The following is a 22578-nucleotide window of genomic DNA, read 5'->3' on the forward strand; positions in this document are numbered from 1 at the left end:
GAAAAAAAAAGATGTGTTGTAACAATTTTGACTGTACAACTGTAAAAAAAAAAGCAGCATAGATAATGTGAGAATGTTCTAAGAAAACTTTATTTATAAACACTAACATCTGCATTTCATATAATTTCAATGTGTCATAGAAACATTTATTATTCTTTTGACTTTTGCTCTGTTAATTAAAAAAATATAAAACTCACTGTTACCTTGCAGGATGTACAAAAACAGAGAGGTTTGGTATACTTGTATCCCAAATTGGAGTGCCTGGGTCCAAGTGCTAGCTCCACTTCAGATCTCAGCTTCCTACTAATGCACACTATTGACAGTAGCAATGATGGCTCAAGTACTTGGGTCCCTGCCACCTACACAGGGGACTTGAACTGAGTTCCCCACTTCTGTTGTTTGCCTGGCCCAGCATGGGCTTTTGCGGGCATTAGGGGAATAAAATAAGATTGGTTATCACGTGCTCTCTTTCTGTGTCTGTCATGTGCATTTAAAATAAATAAATAGATACAAATTCTAAAAAATACAAACTTTTAAAAAAGTAAATACAGAAGAAAAACATATCATATAATATTAGTCAAAAGAAAGTTAGAGTAGCTATATTAATTCCAGACCAGATCAAGGAAATTTATCAGGGATAAAAAGGAACATGACATAATGGTAAAAGAGTCAATTTTCTAAGAGGTAACAATACTTGACGTTTATGTACCAACTAACACAAAATCAAAAAATATGAGGAAAACTGAAAGAACTGCAAGGAGAAACAGATGAATCCCCCATTATAGTTGCAGACTTCAAAATTCATCTTTGAAATGAAGATGTCTTGAAATTTTTCAAGTGAAAAATTAATATGGACAATGTTGAACTCAACATCATCACCATCAACTGCAATATAGTTGATATCTATGGTATTCTTTATTCAATACAAGCAGAATATACATCCGTCTAAAGCTCACATACAATACTCATCAAAGCATTCTGGGCCATACATGCATATCAACATGTTTGAAAGAATAGAAAATTTGTCTACTCTCAGACCACAATTGAATAAAACTAGGAATCAATAAAGACAGTTCGGAATTTCCAAAATACCTGGAAATTAACACACTTCTAAAAACACATTGGCCAAAGAAGAGAAAAAGAGAAATTAGAAATATATTAAATGAGAATAAAAATACAACTTAAAACAATTTGCAGGATGCAATGAAAATGTTCCTAGTGGGAAATTTATAGATTGGATACATACATTTAAATAGAAGAAAGATCTCAAATCATTAAGTGTACACTTTAGGAAACTAGAAAAAGAAGAGTAAATTAAATTCAAAGTATGCAGTAGAAAAGAAACAATGACAGCTAAAATCAATACAACTGAAAACAGGAAATAGAAAAAAATCAATAAATCCTAATGTGGTTCTTTGAAAAAAAATCAATAAGATTAGTAATACTTTAGCTAGGCTAACTAAGAAAAAAAAAGAAAGGATACTAATTACCAATATCAGAAATGAAACTGCAGACATCACTACAGATTACATGGACACTGAAAAGACAACAAAAGAATACTAGGAACAACACTATGCTTACAAATCTGATAACCTAGATAAAATGAACCAATTCCTTGAAAGACACAACCTGTCATAAGACATAGAGGAAACAGAATCTGAAGACATAAAGGGAATTGAATCAATCAATAATTGACCTTCTAATGTTGAAAGCATTAGGTCCAGATGGGCTCACTGGTGAACTTTCCCAAATATGTGCTTTTTAGGATTTTTCTTGAAAGATAGAGAGAGAGAGAAAGAGAGAGAAAGAGATAGAGAGGTTTTTCCATTTGCTGATTCATTCCCCAAATGTCCAAATAGCCATTACTAGGCCACATGTCAGGAGCCAGGAACTCCATTCAGGTCTCTCATGTGGGTGGCAGGTACCCAAGTACTTGGGCCATCTTGTACTGCTTTCCCAGGAGCATTAGCAGGAAGCTGGATCAGAAGCAGAGAAACAGGGGAGCCAGCACTGTGGTGTAGTGGGTAAAGCCACTGCCTGCACTGCTAGCATCCCAGGTGGGTGTGGGTTCAAGACCTGGCTGCTCCACTTCTGATCCCTGCTAATGATCTGGGAAAGCAGTAGAAGATGGCCCAAGTACTTGGGCCCCTGCACCTGTGTGGGAGACCTGGAAGAAGCTCCTGGTTCCTGGCTTCAGATCAGTGCAGCTCTGGCCATTGTGGCCAACTGGGGAGTGAACCATCGGATGGAAGATCTCTCTCTCTCTCTGCCTCTCCTCTCTCTGTGTAACTCTGACTCTCAAGTAAAAAATAAATAAATCTTAAAAAACAAAAGACCCTGCCAACAAAGAAAGCCCACTGCTGAATTCTAAAGAACAAATTCCAATTAATTCCTCTCAAGCTATTCAAAATAACTAAAGGAAGGGAATCCTCCCAAACTTCTTTTACGAAGGCAAGATCATCTTAATTCCAAACCCAGAAAAAGATACAACAAAGAACGAGAACTGTAGACTAATATCCATGATAAACACAGATACAAAAGTCTAATACTAGCTAACTGAATCCAACAACACATCAGACACATCATTCATTTGGACCAATTGGGATTTATCCCTGGTATGCAGGGATGGTTCAACATTTGCAGATCAATAAATGTGATACATCACATTAACAAACTGAAAAGTAAAAACCATATGATTATTTCAATAGATGCAGAGAAAGCATATGATCAAATACAACATTCTTTCATGATGAAAACTCTAAGCAAATTGGATATAGAAGGAACATTCCTCAACACAATCAAGGCAATTTATGACAAACCCACAGCCTGCAACCTACTTGTCGCTCCCCCACTAGCAGAAGAACGACACCGGACACTGCGCTGTTCTCTTTCCCTGGCCCTTCCCGGGTTTTTTGCCGCTCCCCCCCCCCCCCGCCGCCTCCGCGGAGGGGCGGCACCCCCGCCACTTCCCCCGCTTCTGCGGAGGAGTGGCACACCGCCAGCCGGCTCTCTCAGGGGTTCCTTAGATATTCCTCCTGCATGTTGTCTCTCTTCTCCTTTATAGTCCTCTTCCACCAATCCCAACTCTGCTGGCGTTCTCTCCCCACTCGCTGAGCACACTGCTCTCCTCCAATCAGGGGCAGGATCAGCTCCTGCAGCTTGTTAGTCAAATTGGTGAGGCAGCTGTGTAGAAGTTGTTTACTCCCTCTCAGCGCCATATGGTGGGAGATCAGATGCATAGAGTTAGTCTTAGCAGTTCCAGTAGTTTAGTCTAGTCTCGGTAATTTCAGTATTTGTCCTCAGTATTTATTTGTCCACAGTCTTAGTACTTATTTGTCTCCTGGGCGATGCGCCCTGCCATGTTACGGGAGACAGGCCCTGCTCCCCACACTACTGAGTGGGGAAAAGTAGAGATTCGGTACCAGACAAAGATGCTCACTCTCACCATTGCTATTCAATGTAGTCCTAGAAGTTTTAGCTAGAGCTATTAGGTGAGAAAAAGCAATCAAAGGGAAAATAGGAAGTCAAATTATCCCCATATGCAGATGACATGATTCTATATGTAGGGGAACCAAAAGACTCCATTAAGAGACAACTGAAACTGATAAAAGAGTTCAGTAAAGTGGCAGGATATAAAATCAACACATAAAAATAAATAGCCTTTGTATACATAGACAATGCCTTGGCTGAGAAAGAACTTCTAAGATCAATACCATCCATAATAGCTAGAGAAAAAATTGAATACCTTTCAATACATTTAACTAAGGAGGTGAAAGATCTCTACAATGAAAAAAAGCAAGAAATAGGAGAAAATATTAAAAAATGGAAAAATATTCCATGTTCATGCATTAGAAGAATCAACATTATCAAAATGTTCATACTACCAAAATTAATTTACAGATTCAATGTGATCCCAATAAAAATATCAAGGACATTCTTTTGAGATCTAGAAAAAAAGATGCTAAAATTTATATGGAAACGTAAGAGACTCCCAATAGCTAAAGCAATCTTATACAAAAAAACAAAGCTGGAGGCATCATAATACTTGATTTTAAGACATACTACAGGGCAATTTTTTTTAATTAATGAATTTATCGAGAGGCAGAGTTAGAGAGGGAGGGAGGGAGGGAGAGAGAGAGGGAGAGAGAGGGAGAGAGAGAGAGAGAGAGAGAGAGAGAGGTCTTCCATTCATATTTCACTACCCAAATGGTTGCAACAACTCGAGCTGTGCTGATCTGAAGCAAGGATCCAGGAGCCAAGAGCTTCTTCTGTGTCTCCCATAAGGTTACAGGGGCCAAGCACTTGGGATATTTTCCACTGCTTTCCCAGGTGCATTAGCAGGGAGCTGGATCAGAAGTGGAACAGCTGGGACTTTAAATCAGTGCCCATACGGGATGCCAGTGCTGCAGGCCACATTGCTGGCAACTACAGGGCAATTATAATCACAACAGTCTGGTACTAGCACAAAAACAGACATGAAAACCAACGGAACAGAAGAAACTCTAGAAATCAATCCACACATCTACAACCAATTAATCTTTAACAAAGGATCTAAAATCAATCCCTGAAGAAAGGACAGTCTCTTCTACAGATGCTGCTGGGAAAATTGGATCGCCATGTGCAGAAGTTTGAAACAAGATCCCTACCTTACACCTTATACAAAAATCAACTTAAAATGGATCAAGCATCTGAATCTAAGACCTGATACCTCAAATTATGAGAGGACAAGATTGGGGAAATTCTGCAAGACATAGGAAAAGACTTCATGGAAAAGACCCCAGAGCACAGGCAATCAAAGCCAAAATTGACAAATGAGATTACATCAAGCTGAGAAGCTTCTGAACTGCAAAAGAAACACTCAACAAAGTGAACAGGCAATTGACAGAATGGGAGAAAATGTTTACAAACTGTGAAACTGATAAAGGATTAATATTCAGAATCTATAAAGAACTCAAGAAACTCAACAACAAAACAAGCAATCCAGTTAAGCAATGGGCAAATGACTTGAATAGGGATTTTTCAAAAGAGGAAATTCAAATGGCCAACAGACACATGAAAAAATGCTCAAGATACCTTGCCCCCAGGAAAATGCAAATCAAAACCACAGTGAGGGCCGGCGCTGTGGCTCACTAGGCTAATCCTCTGCCTGCGGCGCCAGCACACCATGTTCTAGTCCTGGTTGGGGTGCTGGTTCTGTCCCGGTTGCTCCTCTTCCAGTCCAGCTCTCTGCTGTGGCCTGGGAAGGCAGTGGAGGATGCACCCGCATGGGAGACCAGGAGGAAGCTCCTGGCTTCGGATTGGCACAGCATGCCGGCTGTGGCGGCCATTTGGGGGGTGAACCAACGGAAGGAAGACCTTTCTCTCTGTCTCTCTCTCTCACTAACTCTGCCTTTCAAAAACAAACAAACAACAACAACAAAAACAGTGTGGTTTCACCTCACCCCAGTTAGAGTGGCTATCATCCAAAAATCAAAAAACAGTAAATGCTGGTGAAAATGAGGGGAAAATGATACTCTAATACACTTTTGGTGGGAATGTAAACTAGTATATCCACTGTGGAAAAAAGTACAGAGATAACTCAGAAAGCTGAAAATAGATATATCTTATGACCCAGCAATCTCACTCCTGGGAATTTAAACAAACAAAATGAAATCAGCAGATAAAAGAGTGATCATTATACTCAGGTTCATTGCAGCTCAGTTCACAACAGCTAAGATATGGAAACAACCCAGCTGTCCCTCAACACTATGGAATACTACTCATTCATAAAAAAAGAAACAAAATCCCACCTTTTGCAACAAAACAGATGCAACTGGAAACCATTATACTTAATGAAATAAGCCAGTCCCCAAAATACAAATACCATAAGTTTTCCTTGTTCTGTAGTAAGAGAGTACCTAAAATATAATGTATAGGAGTGAAAATGACATTTTGAGCTTCAATGATTGTTTATAGCCCTTGTGTTAACTGTTGAGGAACAGTGTTTTTTCCTTCTTACTATTTGTTGAACTCTTTACTTAGTGTAGGGTTAATCTTAGAGAGTATAAACAAAAAGCAGGTCATTGTAAAAACTACAAGAGAGAATAGGAGAGAAAAGAGGAGGAAGGGTGGGAGTGCGGGTGGGAGTGAGAGCAGGGTGGGAAGTAGCATTATGTTCCTAAATTTGTACACATGAAATATATGAAATTTTATACCTTAAATAAAATTAAAAAATAAAATAAAAACTAGCCATTCTAATGATCATATAGTATCTATGGTTACAATTTTCACTTTCCTGATGACTAATAATATTGAGAAAATTTTTTTGGTGTTTCTTGGTCATGTGTACCTCTTCTTTAGAAAAGTGTCCATTCAAATCCTTTGGCCATTTTTTTAAACTTTAAGTTGGGAAGCTTATCCTGGTAAGTATCAAGAGTTCTGGATGAAAGCCTTTTATTAGACAAATGTTTTTCAAATATTTTCTCCAAGACTGTGGCTTGTCTTTTTCCTATCTTTGTTTTAAAAAAAATTGCAAAGCATAGAAACTTCATGTATTTCATGTATACACATCTGGGAACATAGTGATCCTTCCCACTCTTCCCTCCTCCTGCCCTCTTTTTCCTATCTTACTAGAGGAGCAAAAATTCCTTATTTTGATGAAATCCAATTTAACAAGTTTTTCTATAGTGGCCCGTTCTTTAATGTCCTATATATGCAATCTTGGACTAATCTAAGATCTCTAAATATTTCTCCTATTATTTTCTAGTTTTAGTTATGTTTTAAAATGCATTGTATTTTTTTTAAAGATTTATTTATTTGAAAGTTAGAATTACACAAAGAGAGGAGAGGCAGAGAGAGAGAAGTCTTCCATCCGATGGGTCACTTCCCAATTGGCCACAATGGCTGGAGCTGTGCCGATCCAAAGCCAGGAGCCAAAAGCTTCTTCTGGGTCTCCCATGTGGGTGCAGGGGCCCAAGGACTTGGGCCATCTTCCACTGCTTTCCCAGGCCATAGCAGAGAGCTGGATTGGAAGTAGAACATCTGGGGCTCAAACCAGCACCCATATGGGATGCCGGTGCTTTAAGCCAGGGCGTTAACCTGCTGCGCCACAGCACTGGGCCCGGCACACCGCGCTGATCCGAAGCCAGGAGCCAGGCGCTTCTCCTGGTCTCCCATGCGGGTGCAGGGCCCAAGGACTTGGGCCATCCTCCACTGCCTTCCTGGGCCACAGCAGAGAGCTGGCCTGGAAGGCACTGTATATTTTTAACACTTATTTATCTTCATTTATTTATCTTCCTTCGACTGGTTAATTCCCCCAAATGCCCACAACAGCCAGTTCTGGGCCATGCTGAAGCCAGGAGCATGGGACTTCATCTTTTTCTACTTGTGGCAAGAGTGCAAGCACACAAACTACCAACTACTGCTTCCCAGGATGCATAAGCAGGAAGCTGGACTGGAAGCAAAGAAGCTAGGACTTGAATCAGGCAGGTGTCCTAAGTGGCAGCTTAATCCACTATGACATAATGCCCGTCTTTGTTTTTTGTTCTTACATTTAGATGTGTGAATGATTATGAATTTTTTTATGTGTGACAGTAAGGGTGGAGATTAAATTTTTTGCATATGGATGTTGAGATGTTCTAGCATAATTTGTTGAGAAGAATATCATTTCCTGAATCCTGGCACCTTCAAAATTATTTTCCAAAACTGTTTTGGATATTCAGGTTCTGTGAAATGCTATGTAAATTTTAGGTCAGCTTTTCAATGTCTACAAAAAAGTCTGCTGTGTTTTTGATCAGGATTGCATTTAATCTATAAATCTGTTTGGGGGACAATTTACACTTTAGCAATCAATATTAAGTGTTCAGATACAGGAACATAATCTACCTCTCCAGTTATTTAGGTCTTACTTACTTTTTCTCAGTAATATTCACTATTTTCCGTGTATGAATCTTCTATTCACTTCACATTTTACTGATATTGTTAAATATTTAGCACTTTTGATGTTACTGTGAACAGTAATCTTACTGCTAATATATAGAAACAACTATGCTTTGTCAAAATCACCTTGTATCCTACAATTTTGGTGAAGTTACTTATTACTTGTAGTAGTAAATTTGTAGATTCCATCCATGACATTTTATTTTATTTTTTTATAAGATACGTTTTTTTAAAAGATTTATTTTATTTTATTTGAAAGAGTTACACAGACAGAGGAGAGGCAGAGAGATAGAGAGAGAAAGGTCTTCCATCTGATGGTTCACTCCCCAGTTGGCCACAACAGCCGTAGCTGCGCTGATCCAAAGCCAGGAGCCAGGAGCTTCTTCCAGGTCACCCATGCGGGTGCAGGAGCCCAAGCACTTGGGCCATCTTCTACTCTTTCCCAGGCCATAGCAGAGAGCTGGATCGGAAGTGGAGCAGCCAGGTCTCAAACTGGCGCCCATATGGGATGCCAGTGCTTCAGGACAGGGCGTTAACCCGCTGTACCACAGCGCCAGCCCTGAGCTGACATTTTAAGAAAATTTTACATGGGGCCAGCGCTGTGGCTCACTTGGTTAATTTTCTACCTGTGGTGCCGGCATCCCATATGGGTGCGGGGTTCTAATCCCGGTTGCTCCTTTTCCAGTCCAGCTCTCTGCTATGGCCTGGGAGGGCGGTGGAGGATGGCCCAAATGCTTGGGCCCCTGCACCCACATGGGAGACCAGGAGAAAGCACCTGGCTCCTGGCTTTGGATTGGCGCAACGCTGGCTGTGGTGGCCATTTGGGGAGTGAACCAATGGAAGGAAGACCTTTGTCTCTGTCTCTCTCTCTCACTGTCTATAACTCAAAAAAAAAAAAAAAAAAAAAAAAAAAAAAAAAAAAAAGAAACTCTTACTGAGTCTTCTATTCCTCCCTACTTCTATACTTGAATGTATTAGCGTTTCCTTTTTCTTTCTTCATACTATTTGTTGAACTCTTTACTTAACATAGAATTAATCATATGTGTATAAAGTCATTTGAAAATAGATCTCAGTAAAAAGTAAGAGTGGAGATAAGCTGTATACATTCCTATAAACTTAATTTTAAGGATACAGTTTAAAAACTTGTCATAGGACTCCAAATCCCATTAAACTTGGTGGTAAAAATGCCATCCTAATTGTTAAAGTGATTACATTAAGTGTTAAAGTGAACATATAGATATGATTAAGTGTTAAAGTGATCATATAAATAGGATCAAGTGTCTGGTAATAATAACAGATAGAATTAAGAAGGAGAGAATGTTCCAAAATAGGAAGCAGTCCACACAGCAGCCTCATAGAATGACAATTGCTTTAAGTAACAGTCTGACCTCAGAATCAGTCCTTAAGGCTTCCTGATTTGGCTGAAACACCCGAGAGCATTTCAGGCATAGAAAGCCAATACACCGTGGCCAAAAATGTTCTACATGAAGATCTCTGTTAGTGAGACCAAGTGGAAAGAAGTGGCCATCACCGAAGGATGTATTTTTCTCTGAAGGGAGGTGAGAACTTCCACATTCTTTATGGTCTTGTCCAAATACTGATGGAATTTGTGGACTCAAAAGGGTTCCATAGCCTAGACAGTTCATGTCAAGAGCCTCAGGTGATCACTGACATCATACATAAGAGTGTTAATTGTTAAATTATCAACAGGAGTCACTGTGCACTAACTCCCCAAGCAGGACCTGTCCTCAATGAGTTGTATTATGAGAGTTAACTGTAAAACTAGTTCAGTTTTTGTGTGTGTGTGTGTGTGTGCAAATTGAATAGGACTGGCAAGGGGAGATGGAGGAGGTGGAGGGGTGGGAGGGCAGGTATGATGGGAAGAAGAATCACTATATTCCTAAAGTTGTACTTAAGAAATTTGTATTCCTTAAAAAATAAATATAAAAAAAAGTTTGAAGTGTGTCATGCACAAATTAATGAATACTGAGCTGAAAAATTTCTAGCCTACCAATGGAACAGCTTAGAGGTATCTTAGCTCTTTATTCCTCTTTTCATAGTTTATACTCTAACAAAGAGAAATATGAGCCCAACATACATATTTTTCTCCACATTCTCTTCTGAAACCATGCGGAGAGATATGTTTCTTTTACCTTTTGATGTTCTCAGTAAAATGCAGAGTTGATAATGCTCTCATTTAAAATAAAAGGAAGCAAGGCAAGCAATCTTAAACATTAGGAGTTGGCATGAAAGAAAGCTTAACAGACACTTATGAATTAAGGGGAACAGGAACAGTTCATGGAGTTGGGCAATGGAGACTCAATTCTCATAGGGAAGAAGCAGTTATAGCAACTAATTTTTATTAGGTTCTGTTATGAAATGCTAATGGAAACTGTTTAGCTACGAGGAGTTCCATTTCATGTACAATTAAGTAGAAAAGTTAATCACATTTATTAGACGATATCTGTAATTAAAAGTGTGTGAAAGTGTTTATAAAATTGAATTGTAATTTTTACAAATAAAATTCACAGAAAGAAGTTAAGACAATTTTCTTCATAATCTTCTCCACATGAGCTCCAAGAACCACTATTCCTATTCTTTTCATTGAAAGCTCATGATACTGCTCTATTGCTAACATCAAAGATGTATGTATGGTTAAGCAGTCAAGACTGGGGCCGGTGTTGTGGCGTAGTGGGTTAAGCTGCTGCCTATGATGCCGGCATCCCATACAGGCACTGGTTTGTGTCCTGGCAGCTCCACTTCTGACCCAGCTCCCTGCCCATGCACTTGAGAAAGCAGTGAAAGATAGCTTAAGTGCTTGGGCCCCAGCATACTATGTGAGAGACCCAAATGAAGTTCTTGGCTCCTAGCTTCAGCATGGCCCAGCTCTGGCCATTGCAGCCATCTGCAGAGTGAACCAGTGGATGGAAGATGGATGGATGGATGTCTGTCTCTCTCTCTGCTTTTCCCTCTCTGTAACTTTTTGAAATAAATAAATAAATCTTTAATAAAAAGCTCAAGAACTTTATACTTTGGTATAACTTTATGTTTTGTAATTGTAGTACTGTCTAACATTTGGGGAATGAATACTGGTACATAAGAACAGTGAAAGACAATCAGAACGAACAAATGTCTTATAAGTGAGTGTTTAATGTTTAAGAGGAGGATGGATGGTTACAGGAAAGAGGTAGTTTTTACAATTAAAAAGTATTATTTGGCTATACTGGATATCTAGTTTAAGTATACAGCAGCTGGCTACATGGAAAACTGGCTGACAAATTGCTTCCTTTTGAAGTATTTATTCCATAGTTTTAATTTTCAAAATTAGAGATCATTGCTTTTATTAAAAGAAAAATCCAACTTATGTCTTGTAAGTGCTGTTTCTTTGCACTCAAAAGTTGTTTACAACATATAAATGACTGAGTTTCACAACATACATTTCTTATTTAAACATCTGTTAACTTGTTTTGGATCAAATGCATAGTTTAACCAATGGCAAAAGATGATGAATAAGAATAGACATGTTTTGTGGCACTAACATACAGAACATTCCATTCTCAGAAATGACAGGCTATTTACCATAGATAGCTTGACTTTCCTGTAAACTACTTCTAGAAACTACTGCAAAACTAACATTTCATTTATAGGTAGATGATTATGGGCAGTCTATTAGACTAGATTGATCTGGGTGCACTCTTGCATTGGGGGGAAGGAGATAAATCTTGGAGGGTACTTTTTTTTTTTCTTTTTTTTTTTTTTTGACAGGCAGAGTGGACAGAGAGAGAGAGACAGAGAGAAAGGTCTTCCTTTGCCGTTGGTTCACCCTCCAATGGCCACCATGGCAGGCGCGCTGTGGCCGGCGCACCGCGCTGATCCGATGGCAGGAGCCAGGTACTTATCCTGGTCTCCCACGGGGTGCAGGGCCCAAGTACTTGGGCCATCCTCCACTGCCTTCCCGGGCCACAGCAGAGAGCTGGCCTGGAAGAGGGGCAACTGGGACAGAATCCGGTGCCCCAACCGGGACTAGAACCCGGTGTGCCGGCACCGCAAGGCAGAGGATTAGCCTAGTGAGCCGTGTTGCTGGCTCTTGGAAGGTACTTTTGAGCTTTGATTTTGCCAAAAAAAATTTTTTGAGAAGTGATAAGCATCATTACATTCAGAAAATCTATGAATAATTTAGTTAACAAAAACTCACATTTGGGGTTTTAGTGAATTAAAAGAAAACATTTGAATTCTACTAACAGATATGTATTATGTATCTTTCTTCTTAAATCTTTTTAAAAATATTTATTTGAAAGGCAGAGTGACAAAGAAAAGGATAATGAGAAAGAGAGTGAGGGAGAGAGGGAGAGAAAGAAAGAGAGAGAGAATGAATCTTTATTCATAAATGCCTGCAATAGCTAGGGCTGGATTTTCTACGCAGGTGGCAGAAACCCATGTACTTGGGCCATCTTCTACTGCTTCCCAGGTTCATTAGCAGGAAGCACCAACTAGCTGGGACTAGAAGTAGGCACTCCAACAAGGGACATAGATGTCCAAAGCAGAGGTTTAAATCTGCTGTGCCACAATATGCACTCATCTCTTAAGCTTTGCTGTTTGAAGATGCATTAAATCATTTCCATTTTTTACAAATGAATAAAGATAGAAATAAAAACACATTGACTTGAAGTTATAAGAAAAGACATTGATTTTAAAACACATGAGTGTGATTTTCAAAACTTATAAAAAGATATAATTAAAAGCAGAATAATTTAAATTGGTAACATTTAGAATATATTATAGGCTGAGGATCAGGACTTTGTTCTTTAGAGAGCTTTTTAACAGTGATGATTATCCATCTGCAAAAAATAGATCTACTAGGATCTATTACCAGATCTACTAGGAGACTGTTCAATCTTTATGGTAATGAATAGAGAATAAAGATATATCTTACTTTAAAAATCAACTAACAAAATGACAATAAATAATAATAGTGAACATTTATTGAAAACTTAAAACTGTATACAAATCTTATTTAATTATAATTTATGAGGCATAGATCTATGTGCATAGATCTATGTAGTGGATACATCTATTTTTTCACTTATAGTAAAAATCAAACTGTTTTTTTTTTTTCATTTTATTTGAAAGGTGGACAGAGAAGTATTTTCCATTTGCTGGTTTATTCCCCTAAATGATTGCAACAGTTTGGCTGAGCCAGGTTGAAATCATGGCCATTTGAGGAGTGAACCACAGGATGGGAACATCCTCTCTCTGTTTCTCTGACTCGCAAAACTAACAATAATAATAACAAATAATAATACATTTAAAAGTCACACAGGATACAGGACAACTTTTAATTAAAAATAAATATATGCCATAAATCATAAGGTACAGTCTAGAACATCTAAGGTACCACTTTGTTCAAAAGTTAATTATTTGCTAAATTACACACTAGTAGGTTGGAAAGATAATTCTCAGAAATATGAAATGTTATTACTGATTCCTTAGATTAGCTTATACCTTATAAAATTCTGGTTGAAAATTTACAATAAAATATTACTCCCATTGAAGGACACAAATAAATATAACCAACATGACTTACAGATGTATGTAGTGAGTTGGATGGTCGCCTCCCCAAAAAGATACATTCCTGTCCTAATCTGCAAAATCTGTAATATTACCTTTCTTGGAAAAACAGCCTTTATTTAAAAAAAAAATTATTGGGGGTTGGTGCTATGGTGTAGTGGGTGATGTTGCAGCCTGCAGAGCTGGCATTCCCTGTGGGCGCCGGTTCGAGTCCTGGCTGTTCCACTTCCGATCCAGCTCTCTGCTGAAAAAGCAGTGGAGGATGGACCAAGTCCTTGGGTCCCTGCATTGGCTCCTGGTTTAGGACCAAACCCAGCTCCAGCTGTTGCAGCCATTTGGGGAGTGAACTAGTGGACTGAAAAAGGAGAGAGAAAGAAAACTTCTATCTGCTGGTTTACTCCCCAAATGGCTGCCACAGCTGGGTATATGCCAACCTGAAACCAGGAGCTCTGAGCTTCTTCCAGGTCTCCCACATGGGTGCAGGGGCCCAAGGACTTGGGTCATTCGCCACTACTTTCCCAGAAGCATTATCAGGGAGCTGGATCAGAAGTGGAGCAGCCAGGCCTTGAACAGGTGCCCATATGGGATGCTAGTGCTGCGGGCATAGGCTTAACCTTCTATGCCACGGTGCTGGCCCCCAAAAATGGTCTTTCTACAAGTGACTAAATACCTTGAGATGGGAATCCTGTCTTGGATCACCTGGTTAGGTTATAAATGTGATCATGTGTACGCTTCTGAGGCACAGAAAAGAGGTTATGTGAAGACGGAGGTAGAGACTGAAATGAGGGAGGTGGTCACAAGTGAAAGAAGCTGAAAAACCACAGAGCCCCCAGAAGGTAGAGGAGGCAAAGAGAGAGCTTCCCCGGAGCCTTTGGAGGAAGTAAAGCCACGTCAGCACCCTGGTTTCAGAGCCCTGGCCTCCAGATATGTGAGAATAAATTCCTACAGTTTTAGGTCACCATGTTCTGGTAACTTATCTTCGCTTCTATAGCAAATTAATATAGCATAGTTCTGAATTGTTTTTAAATATATATATATACACACATATATTTGAAAGCAAAAATCTGTATGTACTGATATTATTCGACATCATACGCCATTATGTTTCACACTCTGTTTACTAATAAGCATGACATAGTGGTGTGGCAGACTGAACAACTGGGATGGAAACAAAGCAAACAGATGTCTCATTCTGGTTCTGCTTCTAATAACAGTGTAACTGAGGACAAGTCGCATAGCCTCTATAGACTTGTTTCCTCATTCTCAGAATAAGTGGAATGTTTTCAATGATCTTTTAAGTTTTTTTTCCAAATCTAAAGTTTTTGTGAATTTTTAGAGTGTTAAAAATAATACGGTATAAGGTAAAAATAGCTGTAATAAATATGGAGCAGATTTAAAAAGTAACAGTATAGGGTTGGCAACATGAAATCTGCTAGAAGAGTCATAGGATCGTACAAATTTATAAATGATAATTATTAAATACTTTTGAGGTTTGGCAATCTGTAAAATTCTCCATATAGTCATTAGCTTTTACAACCACTCATGTAGCACTAGTTATATGTCCAGAAATATGCCAGGCTCCATGTTCTGTAACAGAAATGAGGCCTGAAGTAGTTTGTGGAAAATAAACTACTACCTATTATGTATGCATTTAAAAAGTTCATCCATATACAATACTAAGAACGTATGAAGCACAATAAGAATTTAATGAATAATAAATTATTATCCACAATAAATTATATCTTTTCTTAAGCATCTTCTGTGAATAAAAAGGACCTCACAACTACAATATTTTAACATGTTAAGACAGTTTTTGTAGTAACAAGATTTAAAAATGGTAACCATTTTTTTTGGCTTCTCCAAAACATACACTTCCAATCAATCCTGCTTCCTTTTTACTGAAAGAACTTTTCATGATGACTGCAAGACTGAAATATAACTTAGAAATAGTCTCTAAAACTGGAAGTAATGTTCATCTAAATATGCCTGCCAAGTTTAAAAATGTATTAGGAGTTAAATTGAAACATGTTGAAAATGACTCATTGTGGACCAGAATATACACTGTAGGAAATAAGAGCTCATTTACAAGTGGGAGAAATACACTCACACTTCATCTGTGGTAATTCTCTGGACTTTCCTTCCAGTAAACATCATATTTTAAAATAATCGTGGAAAATATCTTGCTTTTAACTTTGCTTTTTTATGAGTTGATTTAGTTAGCTGGCATTCCGACTTTTTAGACATCTTGTTTTTGGACCTGGGTATATTTACCAAATGTAAATCTATGAAAACTTTCCCCCAAAGCAACAGAGCAGCATCCTATAAAGGAAACTGTATAAACTCTCTCTCTGGTTCAGTTCATATGCATAATTCATCCACTCTAGATTTCTAAGAAACTCTTAAAAAAGTGCACATATAATAATGTATTTTCCTTTATTTACAAACATGATGTTATTGATATGTCATCAGAGGGGCAGGTATTTGAGTTGTTTTTCTAGTAGCACTTACTTAGTTGTATTGATTCAATCTACTTTCTACACTATGACCCAAAATTACACATTTGTGAGGCAGCTGACTGACTTCGAAAAGACTATGGAACACTCTGTCCTCCTCTTCCTTCCTAAAAAGGCCTGTAAGATACAGCACATTCTTTCAAAGCTAAAAAAGGAGTCACATTCTTAAATACATATCCATAATCATAACTTTTAAAAAGAATTATTTATATGAGAAGCAGAGAGAGAGAGAGAAAGAGAGAGAGAGAGAGAGAGAAATATCCTCTATCTGCTAGTTCACTTCCAAAAGGCCACCATAGTCAGGGTTTACCCAGGCTGACTCCAGGAGCCAGGAATTTCACCTGGGTCTCCCATAGGGGTAGCAGGGACTCAAGTATTTGGGTTATCATTTGCTGTCTTCCCAGGAGCATTAGCAGGTAGTTGGATTGGAAGTGGAGTAGTCAGGACTTGAACCAGGACTCTGGTACAGGGTGCCAGCATTACAGGCCACAGCTTAACCTACTGTGTCACAATGGCAGCCCCTATAATCATAATTTTAGTTTGGCCTTATGCTACTTTCAATTAATAAGTGTTTATGAATTAGTAATATGAGTCTAGGTTTTCTGAGTTTTGTTTCCTTGCTTCATCAGTTGTGCATAAAGCAGGAACTGAGGTAAAAACCTCATTGAAGTATACGATGTTACTTCAGAAAGTTCCTGGAAAGATGGAATTAAAAGTTAAGTAATGGGACTGGTGTTGTGGTGTAGTAGGCTAAGTCTGCGCCTGCAGTGTTGGCATCCCATTTGGGCGCTGGTTCGTACCCTGGCTGCTCCTCTTCCAATCCAGTTCTCTGCTTATGGCCTGGGAAACCAGTGGAGGATGGCCCAAGTGCTTTGGCCCTTGCACCTGTGTGGGAGACCTGACAGAAGCTCCTGGCTCCTGGCTTCGGATTAGCTCAGCTCCGGCTGCTGCGGCCATCTGGGGAGTGAACCAGCAGATGGAAAACCTTTCTACCTTTCCCTCTGTCTGTAACTCTACCCCTCAAATAAATACATACAATTTTAAAAGCTATTTTGGTGCAAACATTTTGAAATCCCTGAATTTTTTGTTACATTACACATTGTCCATGAATAGTGAAGATTCCTATGCATGGATACTTGTTTACCCAAGACTTTATCTAGATGCTATCCCTATCCCCAAATCTCAGACTTCTGACTATAGTTAAGCTGTTTGGGTGCAGGGATGAAACCTGAAGTGGGACCAAAAGCACTTTCCCTCTTGGAAACTTGACACATAAAGGCTCTTGAGCACATCTTTATTGTGTATACATTGCCAGCACAAAAGGATTCACCAGCTTCTGAATTATTACTTTAAAACAATATTTAATAAAGTATCTTTGAACAGTTTTAGATCCTGTATCATTTTTGTCTTTTTATCTAGTTTCATTTTTAATGACTAACAAATATTTATATCACATATTACGATCTTCTAATTCAACATTATTCCATTTTGCATATATTCTCCCACTGTAGTTTTCTTTTTTGTTTGTTTATAAATTTTTACTTGGAAATAATCCAACACAAGAATAACAAACAAGTATGGTGAACCCCTGCGTAGCTATTATTTAGCATTTATAATTATCAACATTTGTCAATTTTGTGAGTTATATATTGAAGTGGGAAGAAAATAATTTTTAAATCAAATTATATTTATTTTCCTACATTCATAGATAGTTTGTCATATTTACAATTGTTGGAAAGATATGTTCAGTTGTCTTCTTTCACCTTATTTTATGTTTTCTCTCCTTGTTTCCTAGCTGTGGTTTGTTGTCTTTGTTATAAGGATTATGTCTGCTTATTGTTTTCTCCTATGGTAATACATAAAATATATAGTCTTTCTAATTAATGATTCCACTCATTACTTTAAGTGAGATGCTTAAACATATTTCTTGATAAAACTATTGATTAGCTCATGAAATCTGAGGAAATTACATATATTATACATATAAACATGGTTTCCTCTTATCAATTTCATAATTTTATTTGTAAGTTTCTGTGATTTTCTACTTCTGTTAAATTATCCCTTTTTTATGGTAGTTTCCCCTTAACAATTACAATTATAATATGTTTGCAACCGAAATGATAGTTACGATTTCATTTTATACTAAATAGTCACTATCAGTTCTTTTACAACTTGACATCCCAATTCAAGAGTTACTTGATTTTTTCATTTGGTTTGTGAGGTTACGAGTTCAAGCAGGATTTTCAGGAAGGCCACATGAGTAATATGCTTCAGGAATCCTCATATGACGGGCTCCTTCTCACCACTCAAACGGCAAACTTCAGTGCAGAACATTATGTTTTATACTATTCAAATAACTGATATTACCTAAAATTTATCTTAATTTGTTGCTTACTTTTATGTACCTTTCATCTTGCTAAATTCTTAAATCCAGTGTCTAGAAACAGTGCCTGGCACAAAGAACATTGTTAATGACTATTGTGGAATGAATTAAGTATAGCTGTAGAGGAAAAATTAAGCTCTAAGAGATTTATTTTTTCCCATAGTAAAAGACTCACTCATCAAGCCCAGATGCTTCTAATAATGTTCCTTTAATATCCATCTTCAATAACTTCACTTGGATTTTTGACATTGCTGTTTTCTGCAACCCAGAATCTGGTAAATTCTTTTAAATTGCAGACACCTTACTGCATTATTTTTTTTTCTCTCCTATTTTGTTGTTTTCTTCTCTTTGGCACATTTTCTAAATGTGAATATATGTTGTGTGTCATTCTTCTCTATTACTTTTTTATCATTTTAACTCGCTCCCTTCTTTCTTTTCTTTATAAACCTCCCTTATCAGTTTGGTTTTCCAGATTCCTAATACCCATCTCACTACTTTTCCATTTTAAGCTTTGTATTATCATTTTTCATAGGAATTTTTCTCTTTAACTTTATCATCTCATTCTTTGCCATACTGTTGGCTTTAAAGATTCTAGGCTTTCTTGGGGGCCGGTGCCGTGGCTTACTTGGTTAATCCTCCGCCTGCGGTGCTGGCATCCCATATGGGAGCCAGGGCAATCTCATATGGGCGCCGGGTTCTAGCCCAGGTTGCTCCTCTTCCAGTCCAGCTCTCCGCTGTGGCCCGGGAAGGCAGTGGAAGATGGCCCAAGTGCTTGGGCCCTGCACCAGTGTGGGAGACCAGGAGGAGCACCTGGCTCCTGGCTTTGGATTGGGGTAGCTCCAGCCGTAGCGGCCATTTTGGGGGTGAACCAACGGAAGGAAGACCTTTTTCTCTGTCTCTCTCTCTCACTGTCTGTAATTCTACCTGTCAAATAAATAAATAAATAAAAAATCTTAAAAAAAAAAAGATTCTATGCTTTCTTAAATTTCCTTGGTTGTGGGGACAAGAGCTGTGGCATAGTAGGCTAAGTCTCCACTTTGGTGCCTGCATCCCATACATGTGCCAGTTCTTTTCTTGGCTGGTCCTCTTTCGATCCAGCTCTCTGCTATGGCCTGGGAAAGCAGCAGAAGATGGCCCAAGTGCTTAGGCCGCTGCACCTGCATGAGAAACCTGGAAGAAACACATGGCTCCTGGCTTCAGATCAGCTCAGCTTCGGCTGTTGCAGCCATATGGGGAGTGAACCAGTGGATGGAACACCTTTCTCCCTGTCTCCCTGTCTCTCTCTTTGTAACTGTCTCTCAAATAAAATCATTAAAAACATTTCTTCAGTTGTGAATAGGCTATAATAAATTTTTTAGACCTAGAACAAATCCTTTACATGTTCTCTTTATTTTTTATAGCTTTCATATTAGACTTATCTCTATTTAAATAAATCTTTACTTATGTTTCATACTTGTTTCTCTAATCCCCTTCTCCCAACAATCACTTAATTTTTGAATGAAGGTAGTTCCAGCCAAGCTAGCATTTTATGATCAACATAGTCTAAATAGGACTCTGTTTTTCAGTCTCTTTCATGTTTAATGAGACATGATTTGGGTTGTCCCATTATCTGATGAATTCAAAGATTAGGAAATACTAATTACTGCTCAGTAATTTACTTACTTGAAGGAGGAGAGAAAGCTGGGGTTGTGAGAAGTGAGTCTAGAACTTAATCTTTGTGCTTTTCTAAATTCCTGTACCTATTGTCATGTTTATGGGATTGGAAATTTATGTGATGTTGTTGTTGTTGTTTTTGACAGGCAGAGTTAGACAGTGAGAGAGAGACACAGAGAAAAGTCTTCCTTTTTCTGTTGGTTCACCCCCCAAGTGGCCACTACGGCTGGTGCATTGCGGCTGGTGCACTGCGCCAATCCGAAGCCAGAAGCCAGGTGTTTCCTCCTGGTCTCCCATGCAGGTGCAGGGCCCAAGGACCTGGGCCATAGCAGAGAGGTGGACTGGAAGAGGAGCAGCCGGGACAGAATCCGGCGCCCCAACAGGGGACTAGAACCCAGGGTACCGGCGCCGCAGGCGGAGGATTAGCCTAGTGACCTGCGGTGCCGGCCGGAAATTTATATGTTGTTATCTCTCAGGTTTTATATTTATTTTTCTCCTTCTGGGAGCATTAACCAAAATGGTGAAAAAGTCAGTTTAGACTAAAAAATTTTTTATCACAGCTCTTCAGAATTTAAACAACCCCCATTCAACTCATGGGGGTAGCAAGTATTTTTCTCTGCATAGTCATCTGTTTTACAGCTAGTCAATTTGCAATCCAATTATTTGCTTTATCCCAAACTATCATTCCTAGCTGAGAATCTAAATCACATAGAAGAAAGAAAAATTGGAATTGGTGTGGCTTGCCAGTTAAGTTGTTGCCAGCAAGGCAAGCCCAGGATGCTCTGTTTGTGTTCCAGCTCCTTGCTAATGTGCCTGGGAAAACACTGGAAGATGGCCCAAGTGCTTACGCCACTGACACCACTGGGAAGCGCAGATGGAGTGGCAACCATTTTGGGGAGTGAGCCAGTAGACAGAAGATTTCTATTTTTCTTCTTTTTTTGTTATTTTTGAGAGCATGTATTTTTAATTTACATTATAATCAAAGGCTTAATGCTCTACTAGGTAAAGAGATCCACAAATAAAAAGTTAAAAGATCATAGTTCAGCAGGAATATAGGCAAGGGGATAAACAATAATCAAATGAAAAATATTCAACTTCAGTCATATAAAGTGAATTTTAAAACAGAGATCATGAAAATTATGATAGTATGTAACTGTTAACAATTTGTTTGACAAAAGATTTAAAACAAAGTTTTAAACACTATTTGCAGCAAAACTGATACACACAGGCATTTCTTTAAGTTTTTAAATTTTAGTTCCCACATAAGGGTGAACACATGGCATTTTTCTTTCTATGTCTGCAACAACTGAACTTTAAAAATTCCTGGTTAAGCCACAGGTCAGTGTTTCCTGCCTGGCTTATGATTTTCTGAAAAATCTAGCTAATTTACAGTTATTCTCCTGGTAATCACTGCTAATGGAGGAGAGATATCAAAATGGGGTATAAGATGCTCACTTTATTGAATTTGTAACTGAAATGGAGATGTGTTTAAATTGTGGAATTTGAACAGCACTACCTTTATTTTGCATAGGACTCACCGTGAAATCCTTTTTTTTTTTTAAATTTGAGAGGCAAAGTTACAGACAGAGAGAAGGAGAAGCAGAGAGGTCGTTCTGTTGGTTCTCTCCCTAAATGGCTGCAACAGGAGCCAGGAGCCAAGAGCTTCTTCTGGGTCTCCCAGGTGAGTGCAAAGGGCCCATGCACTTGGCCCATCCTCTGTTGTCCTCTCAAGCCATTAGCAGTGAGCTGTCGCTCCCCCTCTTCGCGGAGGAACGACACAGGACCCTGCCTAGGCTTCATATCCGAGTCATGGCACCATTATGTCGCTCCCCCTCTTCACGGAGGAACGACACTAGACCCTGCGCTGTTCTTTTGTCTGCTTGGCCCTTCCTGGGTTTGCTGCTGGTTCCTCCCGGGTTGGCTACCGACCCTTCCATCTCCGTGGAAGGGCGGTTCCCCCTGCTACTTTCCCCACTTCCGCAGGGGAGCGGCACACCGCCGGCCGGCTCTCTCGGGGGCTGCTCAGATGTTCCTTCAGATAGATGTTCCTCTTAGATGTTCCTGGTGCATGTTGTCTCTCTCCTCCTTTATAGTCCTCTTCCACCAATCCCAACTCTGCTACCCACACGCCGAGCACGCTGCTCTCCTCCAATCAGGAGCGGGATCAGCCCCTGCAGGTTACTGGTTGAACTGGAGGCAGCTGTGTAAAAGTTGTTTTTACTCCTCTCCCAGCGCCATATTGTGGGAGAACAGATGCATAGAATAAGTCTTAATTCCAGTAACTTAGTCTAGTCCGAGTTGCTCCCCACAGTGAGCTTGACTGGAACTGGAGCAGCTGGGACTTGATCCAGGACTCATTTGAGGTGCCAATACCACAGGTGGCGGCTTAACCTACTATGCCATGGTACTGACCCTGAAATCTAGGTTTAACCAATCTGATTTAAGGAAAGATTGACAAAAATCACATACACACTCTGAAAACATTGAATTAGTAATGTCTTTATTTTTTTAAGTAATTTTGAGATTTTCATTTGAATGCAGTTT

General features: G+C 39.0%; 1 protein-coding gene across 5 annotated transcripts in view; it reads right to left on the reverse strand.

Annotated features, from left to right (window-relative positions):
- The window catches only part of PIBF1 (progesterone immunomodulatory binding factor 1), a 239588-nt gene that overhangs the window by 141615 nt on the left and 75395 nt on the right, over positions 1–22578 (reverse strand). The gene's annotated exons all lie outside the window — the stretch shown is intronic.

Source organism: Oryctolagus cuniculus, chromosome 9, assembly GCF_051225735.1.
Source record: "Oryctolagus cuniculus isolate XC-2025 breed Fujian yellow rabbit chromosome 9, ASM5122573v1, whole genome shotgun sequence".
Classification (NCBI taxonomy): Eukaryota; Metazoa; Chordata; class Mammalia; order Lagomorpha; family Leporidae; genus Oryctolagus; species Oryctolagus cuniculus.